Consider the following 9,266-nt stretch of genomic DNA (forward strand, 5'->3'; position numbering starts at 1 on the left):
GTTATCTGTCTTTTTCTCTCCAGATCTCCTCCTCCGCGTTCCCCTGACCAATGGAAGTCACTCCTTGCTCAGCTCCGCGAGTAAGACCTCGAGCTTCGCGGTGTGCTACCTCGTTGGGGTTGATTTCGTGAATGCCTGGAGTCGTATGCGCTGGGAACCAGACCAATTGCCTGCCGTTCTTCTCTGCGTTAGAGAATTTTGCTTTGTTGTCTATGATGATGTGCCACGCCTCAAGAGAAATCCTACCCTTAGCATAGTTTCTTATGGCCGCCTGAGAATCGCTAATTATGTATTGAGAATTTCTGAAGACCTATGCTAGTGCAATGGCTACCTCCTCTGCTGTCTCGGAATGTTTGGTATTAACTGATAAGCTTGTAAGGGGCTTTTGGGTGTGATCTACGACTACTGCCACGTAGCTATTTCTGCGTGGGTATTCAGCCGCGTCTACGAAGGCTGCTCTGTCGTCTGAGCCATAACTTCGGATCATTTTCCCGGCTCTACTCGTGCGTCTGCCCTGGTTGTAAACTGCATGCATGTTCTTGGGTATATTGTTTACTAGGAGTTTGTCGCGAATTTCTCTCGTTATCGTCCTCTTTTCCCCGTATTGATTGCGCTAATTCATTCCTAGCTTGCGTAGTATATGCCGTCCTGTTTTGGTTTTGGTTAGTCGTTCCACCTGGGATGTTTGTTACGCTTCTATGAGTTCGTCCAGTGTGTTGTGGAGTCCTAACTTTAGGAAGAGATCTGTGCTCGTACTGACAGGAATCCCTAGTGCTAGTTTGTACGCGTTTTTATGAGGATGTTGGCTTTGGTCTTTTCAGCTGCAAACCCATTGTGGAAGGCTTCAATGTATGTGATCTGATTATAAATGATTGCATGAGCCGTATGACACTTTCTTCCTTCATTCCCTGCTGCTTGTCAGTAATTCGTTTGATTAATCTCATGGTGTTCATTGCCTTTGTGTCTAACTTCCTTATGGTTTCCTCGTTTGTACCTTTGTTCTCGATTATTAGACCCAGTACCTTGAGCTGACTGACTATTGGGATATTCCGCCCGTTCTTGGTGTGTAGCTTGATTTCCTCATGAGCCTCGTTTCTGTCGTATCCTTTGGGAGGCCTGCCCCTAAGTGTGCGGCGGTATAAGAGAAGCTCTGACTTTTCTGCAGAGCACGTGAGGCCGGTTCCTATTAGGTGTTTCTCTACTGTATTTATTGCGGTCTGTAGTCGTTGTTCTACTGATCCGTCGCTACCATCACAGACCCAGATAGTAATATCGTCCGCATGCACGTGAACTATTTCGGTGCTGGGGCAACGGTGGTGACTAGCCGAGCTAACAGGAGTGACGTGATAGTTTACAGCAGATGTTCCTTCAAGCACAGTGTACGGGCTGAGGTACCTGTGATTTGTATTAATCATACTGACTTCTTATGATAAGCTTAATAGAAATCGGGACCCTCGGTACCCTTTCTTCTCGTTCATTACATCACGAGGGCTCTAATCGGGCAACATTGATGCCTTCAGGTAGCATATGTGGGTTTATTGACCAGTTGCCATCACCCAAAAAAATCACGTGCTCGTGACGCCTACGGCAGAAAGGATGTTCCTGATCCGCCGCCTAGGTCTGTGAGCGGTGGCGCTGGCGAACCCTCCCAGAGTTACTTCTAGTTGTAAGACATAAATACCCCAAAAAGTGGATGGTAAAACGGCGTTGCGGTAGCTGAATGGTAAGAGCATTGCACGTGTAATGCAATTACGTGGGTTTGTTCCCCACTTGCGGCCAGTTGTTTTTTCATCCATTTTCATTTCCATTAATTTATCGTTTCTTTAATTCAATTAGTAAGTACAAGCAATTTCTCTTGTGTTGTCTTTAGTGTCATTGTTTGTTGGCTTCTTAGCAGTGCTGCTGCTGCTGCTGCTGCTGCTGCTGCTGCTGCTGCTGCTGCTGCTGCTTGCTGCTGCTGCTGCTGCTGCTGCTGCTGCTGCTGCTGCTGCTGCTGCTGCTGCTGCTGCTGCTGCTGCTGCTGCTGCTGCTGCTGCTGCTGCTGCTGCTGCTGCTGCTGCTGCTGCTGCTGCTGCTGCTGCTGCTGCTGCTGCTGCTGCTGCTGCTGCTGCTGGCTGCTGCTGCTTGCTGCTGCTGCTGCTGCTGCTGCTGCTGCTGCTGCTGCTGCTGCTGCTGCTGCTTGCTGCTGCTGCTGCTGCTGCGCTGCTGCTGCTGCTGCTGCTGCTGCTGCGCTGCTGCTGCTGCTGCTGCTGCTGCTGCTGCTGCTGCTGCTGCTGCTGCTGCTGCTGCTGCTGCTGCTGCTGCTGCTGCTGCTGCTGCTGCTGCTGCTGCTGCTGCTGCTGCTGCTGCTGCTGCTGCTGCTGCTGCTGCTGCTGCTGCTGCTGCTGCTGCTGCTGCTGCTGCTGCTGCTGCTGCTGCTGCTGCTGCTGCTGCTGCTGCTGCTGCTGCTGCTGCTGCTGCTGCTGCTGCTGCTGCTGCTGCTGCTGCTGCTGCTGCTGCGTGCTGCTGCTGCTGCTGCTGCTGCTGCTGCTGCTGCTGCTGCTGCTGCTGCTGCTGCTGCTGCTGCTGCTGCTGCTGCTGCTGCTGCTGCTGCTGCTGCTGCTGTGCTGCTGCTGCTGCTGCTGCTGCTGCTGCTGCTGCTGCTGCTGCTGCTGCTGCTGCTGCTGCTGCTGCTGCTGCTGCTGCTGCTGCTGCTGCTGCTGCTGCTGCTGCTGCTGCTGCTGCTGCTGCTGCTGCTGCTGCTGCTGCTGCTGCTGCTGCTGCTGCTGCTGCTGCTGCTGCTGCTGCTGCTGCTGCTGCTGCTGCTGCTGCTGCTGCTGCTGCTGCTGCTGCTGCTGCTGCTGCTGCTGCTGCTGCTGCTGCTGCTGCTGCTGCTGCTGCTGCTGCTGCTGCTGCTGCTGCTGCTGCTGCTGCTGCTGCTGCTGCTGCTGCTGCTGCTGCTGCTGCTGCTGCTGCTGCTGCTGCTGCTGCTGCTGCCTGCTGCTGCTGCTGCTGCTGCTGCTGCTGCTGCTGCTGCTGCTGCTGCTGCTGCTGCTGCTGCTGCTGCTGCTGCTGCTGCTGCTGCTGCTGCTGCTGCTGCTGCTGCTGCTGCTGCTGCTGCTGCTGCTGCTGCTGCTGCTGCTGCTGCTGCTGCTGCTGCTGCTGGCTGCTGCTGCTGCTGGCTGCTGCTGCTGCTGCTAGCTGGCTGCTGCTGCTGCTGCGCTGCTGCTGGCTGCGATGCTGCTGCCTGCTGCTGGATGCTGCTGCTGGCTGCTGCTGCTGCTGCTGCTGCTGGCTGCTGCTGCTGCTGCTGGCTGCTGCTGCTGCTGCTGTAAATAAAAAAAACCGCCAAATAAAACCATTCCCACTTTTGCGAATGGAATTTCCGGTGGCTGTATGGGTTGTAGGAGACCTGCTGGCTTCAATAGCAGCAGGTCTCCAATAGCAGCAGGTCTCCAGCAGCAGCATGTCCAAGTTTATACAGCTGATAAAACTACTATCCTTACTCCGTATAGCTCTCTACTAATTTGCAATTGCAATTGATGCTTCGCCTTTCGGGTGAAACTGCGACATTTTTCTTTACAAGTATCACAGGCGACGCCTACGGACTTTCCGACGGCTGAATTACGTCATTTCCTTGACTTCCGATGCCTTCTCTCTCTTTTGGCGACATTCGGTAGGGATGCTGGCTAATAGGTCTCACTAATTCATCGAAAATTATTCTGTGTTTGGCGATAGATGTACGTCGGACCTTGGATGAAGTTGAAAAGCATTCGGCGAATTCTCTTACGAGGTTCTCGATTTGCTCCTTCTGTCCGGGCAATAGACCTGGTTCGGTGTCGTTTGATGCAAGGACAGAATCCACATCTTGGGAATTCCATAGTGCAATCTCAGAAATTCTTAGGTCCGTAACTTCGACGAAGTTACGGACGAAGTTACGGACGAAGTTACGGACGAAGTTACGGACGAAGTTACGAAGTTAAGGCTTGCAATAACGGTTCCCTTCGCGACATGTTCCACCTCATTTCGAAAATTGGTGAGGAAAGCTTTGGCATATTCGCCACGCATCTGAACAAGGCCTCTTGCCATGCAGATCCTTCTTTCGAGTAAGAGTCTGGTGTTGATGTCTGCAATCCCTTCGTAGTGACTGAACGTGTTGCTCCTTACTGCAGCAAGTACGCTGGATCAAGGTGGAACCATCACGTCGTCGTCAGCAATGTAGAGTGCATCGAATTTTTGTTGTGTGTCAAATGTTGCGACAGCGGAGCTCGTTGAAAAGGAAACACGTGTATCCCGCTAGTCGATTACCGCTAGTCGATTAGTCATTAGCCTGCTGCGTTGATGAACAGGAGTCAGTTCGGTGGGTGTGAGTCGGCGAGGGTCCGGGCTGCTTCCTCTGACTCGAGAAGGGCTTGAAATCATACCCAGCAACTCCACCAGAATTGCAATATACAGTTCACTGCAGTTACTTTAATTAATTTACGTTGGGTGAGCTTGTGCCCGACAAACAGTTAAGCGAGAGTCTCGTTCCAACATACACGGTCTTCTTGCAAGAGTTCCAACCGTCTTCTTCTTTTTCCTCGTGCCCCACGCTGATAACACCTTGCTCCGATCGCACGTACCTTGTGAGCACGTGTTGGCCACTTCGCTGCTGCTACCTTTCGTACGTAGCCCTAAACACATAGACGGGCGCAGGGGACGGCTGGCGCACGAGTCAATATATATATATATATATATATATATATATATATATATATATATATATATATATATATATATATATATATATATATATATATATATATATATAGAGAGAGAGAGAGAGAGAGAGAGAGAGAGTTAGCGAGAGGCATAGAGTGCGAGATGACTCATGAATAAGAATTAAGACAGTTGGCAGATTGTGTTTCACCGTCATACGTGCCCCAACCAGTCGCGCTTATCCCAAAGCGTTTCTCCACTGGCTTTACCTACTGCTGGCACTAGTGCGAAAATTTAACGTTAAACCTGTAGCTCTCGTAAAGGGCAAATTGCCTGTTAAGATCTATGCGATTAACTTCTGAGATGGAAATAAGTTTTTTGCATGTACTGTCCTCGTGTATTTTATTTCGAATAGCTTTCTTGGGCTGTTTCGCCAGTTATCGGGATCGGTGGTCGGACGTTCGAACAAAGTCGCAGACACGAAAGGCGCAAGCGCTCGCGCTTCGGGGCGCATCCTTTGTTGAATCCCCACCTGTCATAGCTCTGAGACGCACGTGCTGCCCAAGTATAATAAAGCAAGAAAATTGCTGCTTAATGGCTTTGTTCGATGCGGTTATACGCATTGAAACAATAAACGCTACGCAAATGTCCTCACTGCAACAGATGTATTTCATGAAACACAGCAATCGTTTAATAAAGTGAATAGCTTTCTTGAAGCGTTCAGCTATTTGCCAACATTGACCATCAGCATCGAAGGTTTTCGCACTGTTTTTTTTTTTTTGCAGGAAATGACCACCTAACCCAAGTATTTGAAGGTGACTATACGATAATCTTTGCAACGCAAACCTGTGTTGTGCTGCGCTACGGAATAACTACCCAAAGTAAGTCTATTATTCTATACAGGGTGTCCCAGCTATCACGTAGAGCACGATTTAAAAAAAGAGGAACGGCGTTACGCGAAGCCAACCTAGTGCGTATTGTTTCCAGTACAGTGTAGTAGCCGCCAGTAATTTTTTCGCTACTGAGATTTAATCAATTGATTGTAATTAATTATCTAACTCGAGAAGTACTGTCCTAATTATGAAGGTGTCAATAAGAAATTGTAGAGCAACATGCAAAACTCCCGATACAGCTTTCCGTTGCTCAGTACGTGCTACATAAGTGTGTTTTTCCGAGTGTGAAAGAAGCCCGCGAATACACGCAGAATTGCCGCATGACTGGCCGCTCGAGACACTTTGCATGTACTCACGGTCTTCTTTCTTGCTCGGAAAAACACTTTATGTAGCACTTATTGAGCAACAGAAAGCTGTATCGGGTATTTCTCATGTTGCTCTACAACATTCGCATTGACACTTTGATAATTAGGACAGTACTTCTCGAGTTAGATAATTAGTTACAAATAATTAATTAAATCTCAGTAACGAAAACAATACTGGCGGCTACTCCGCTGTACTGGAAACAATACACACTAGGTTTGCGTCGCGTAACGCCGTTCCTCTTTTTTTTAATCGTGCTGCGTCATAGCTGGGACACCATCTATACAATATATGCTCACTTGCATGAATCTAGAATTTATGTTTGAAGTTTCCGCCTTCTGCACAGATAACGCATAATGTTGCCTTAATGTTATTTTGTCTTTTGAGTACATCGCCTGCAAGCTAGAAGTGTTCTTTTTTATCCGTCACAGTGTTCCACAGTCCAACTAAAAACTCATACGAGCATATTTACGACATCTGGCACAATATTCACTTGGCGCCTTCCCAACGTAGTTCATGTGATTGAAAACTGTGAAGTTTCGATTCCTTGGTTGGTTTCGCATCCTTCTACTTTCTTTCTGCTCATTTCTGGTGCAGTGGTGCCAAAGAAAGACAAACGGGACACAGTAGACAGAAAGGTCGAGAGCCAACGTGATCTTATACGAGTAAAAGAGAAATCCAGATTATATAGTGTCTTTTTATGTCTCCAACAGCAATACAATTTTTCTGTTCTCACCACTTGTTTGGTGATTGTGTGGGCGTCGCTAAAAGGTAGTTCCTGTAAATGCTGCAACTCGACCTCGTGCTTAGGTTCTGGTGTCGGATCTCGCATTGAGGTCGCCGAGATGTAGGCCTGAGCGACCAGACGCCTGTGCGGACTCGGCAAAGTCGGGAAGGAGGCTGATGGCGGAGAAAGACCATGGCCATACTGGCCAATATTATTTTTCACTTATTTAAGCAGTTTAGCAACAACACAGCGACGCAACGCGCATGGTGCATGACGTCCTCACAACCTCCGACTATGTCAGCGGATGCCCAAAAGATTCCACTTCGAGTAGGCGGAACTAGAGGCCACACACAACATCTACAACCCTCCCATGAATCACGTTTCTGGCTATCTATTGTTTAGGGCACAGCGAAGCAATTTTCTCGTTTACACATTCTTTAACAATACAGTGTTAAGTCAGCACGTCCATTGGAGTGCCACTCTGTATTTGATGGCTCATATCATTCGAGAAACAACTTTTCAATGGGCATGGGCTCTCCTATTTAAAGTGTGCAGTAGGAAAATGGAGAAATGTTCGCCACGTACTTTCACTGACTTCGATAGCTCCATATTTGATCCTCTAAATGCAAGATTATTCTGGAAATACATTTGTTTACCCTTCTAATGAAACAGTATGCCTTTCGTTTTAGTAGCAATCGTTTTAAACTAATTGTTAGTTGTCCAGTTGTCTAATTTCTTTGACACGTATTATCTTAACAAGAAATAATAACACCTGATGCTGAGTTGACAAATCTACTAGTGTGATCACCATAGATAATAAACTGAACTGCTGCGGCGAAAAAGGCAGTGTCATTATTATATAAAGTGAAAATAAAGGGCGAGGAATGCTTCCTTGAGGTACACTTGAAATAGTGATGATCATCAGGTAGCTTCCGCTGCCGCGTTGGCTGACCTGTGGAAGGCACAGAACTTAAAAGATTGCAGACGCTCTAGGCTGACTTTTAAAGGGGCCCTTAACCACTACCTCATAATCTATAAACCATTAGGTGGCATCCGCTGCCGCATTGGCCGACCTGTGGAATGCACAGAACTAGAGGAATGATGTCACTTGAGGCTGAATTTTAAAGGTACGTTTAAACATAAATAGTCTATAAACCATTCGGTTACTTCCGCTGCCGCGTTGACCGACCTGCTGAAGGTACAGAACTTAGAAGATTGCAGCCGCTCAAGACTCACATTTAAAGGGGTCTTGAATTATCTATAATCTATAAACCAGGGGGCTTCCCCTGCCGAATCGGCCGACCTGTGGAAGGTACGGACCTTAGAAGATTGCAGCCGATTGAGGCTGACGTTTAAAGGGGCGCTTAGCAACCACCTCATAATCTATAAACCATTGGGTGGCTTCCGCTGCTGCGTTAGCCGGCCTGTAGTGGTTTAGGACCCCTTTAAGCCTGAGCAGCGCTAGGTTGAAGGACCATGAGAGAAGCATTGGTGCAGCATAACTGTAGGGGCGCGCCCTACGCGCGCTCCCGATTGCAGCGCCAACACAGCGTTGCGCAAGACGCGCGAAATAAACACAGATTGCATCTCTGCGTTCGTTGTGTGCTGACGTGCGTCCCGCCGCTCGTATACAGGCGGCGTTTATAGGCGTCGTATATCGCGACCACTATAATAACATAAAGGAACAATTCTTTTTTCACTACGCTTGTTGAAACCCACGTGGATACTTTGACAGGTGTGATAATGCCCTCGTGTTAAGCTGAGCGAGTTCATCACACACTTGCCACCTGACAGTTTACGGGAGACGTCGGAGCTTGGCGCTGACCGCATTGACAACAACAGTAGATGTGATACATGTTGTTTTTACAGAAGATCGAAATTTCCAATCCTCGGTGGATGAAGAGGCTGGCACGTACCTTGAGGCCGGCTATGGGAAGAAGCCAGGGTGTTAATTTGGAGTTTCTGAATGGCATCTAGGCCAACTAGCGCTAACCCTTGCTATGCCACGGAGAAAGTCACGGCAGCATGTACGTGCTTGTACTGAACCCCTCCCTTGAAGCACTCAACGCTTCCGTTTTACTTGCACAGTTCTAAATACTCAAGAATGACGGGGAGAACCATCAATCTCTTGAAAATCCTTCTTAAGGCCTTCATAGTCGACGAGTTAAAAAGCAGCGCCAGTAGCAATAGAAGGAACAGCTTAGTTCATTTAAATTTATAGATGGCGAAAATTTCTTTTGACTGCGTTGGCAGCCCAACGGCTCGGACTAAACATGATACTCTTGTACATCAGACATTTGTGCTAATAGTAATGGCAGAAGAACGATGCTGTTGATTACAAACTGGCGAATCACCCGATCTTGTTGCAGAAAGTGCAACAAACTTTGCTAGCTCGACAGTTTTCAGCTGAGGCGAGGTGTGCAGGTGATCCGCAGCGAAAGCAAGCGCAGTGTTCACCACTGTTTTGCCCTTATCGGGTCACACAGGAGCGCCTGCCATCTTTGCAACGCTTTCTTCCCCCCTCACGCAGACGACATTACACTCTGGGCTCATACAGGATTTCCAAGTGACATCTAGTGCACACTACAACCAGCGACCAACGCCAT

General features: G+C 48.5%; 1 pseudogene; it reads right to left on the bottom strand.

The window, feature by feature from the left end:
• LOC125939914 (putative uncharacterized protein DDB_G0271606) overlaps window positions 1–3,087 on the bottom strand; it is a 5,869-nt pseudogene extending 2,782 nt beyond the window's left edge.
• Between the last annotated feature and the right edge of the window lie 6,179 nt (window positions 3,088–9,266).

This window comes from Dermacentor silvarum, chromosome 9, assembly GCF_013339745.2.
Source record: "Dermacentor silvarum isolate Dsil-2018 chromosome 9, BIME_Dsil_1.4, whole genome shotgun sequence".
NCBI lineage: Eukaryota > Metazoa > Arthropoda > Arachnida > Ixodida > Ixodidae > Dermacentor > Dermacentor silvarum.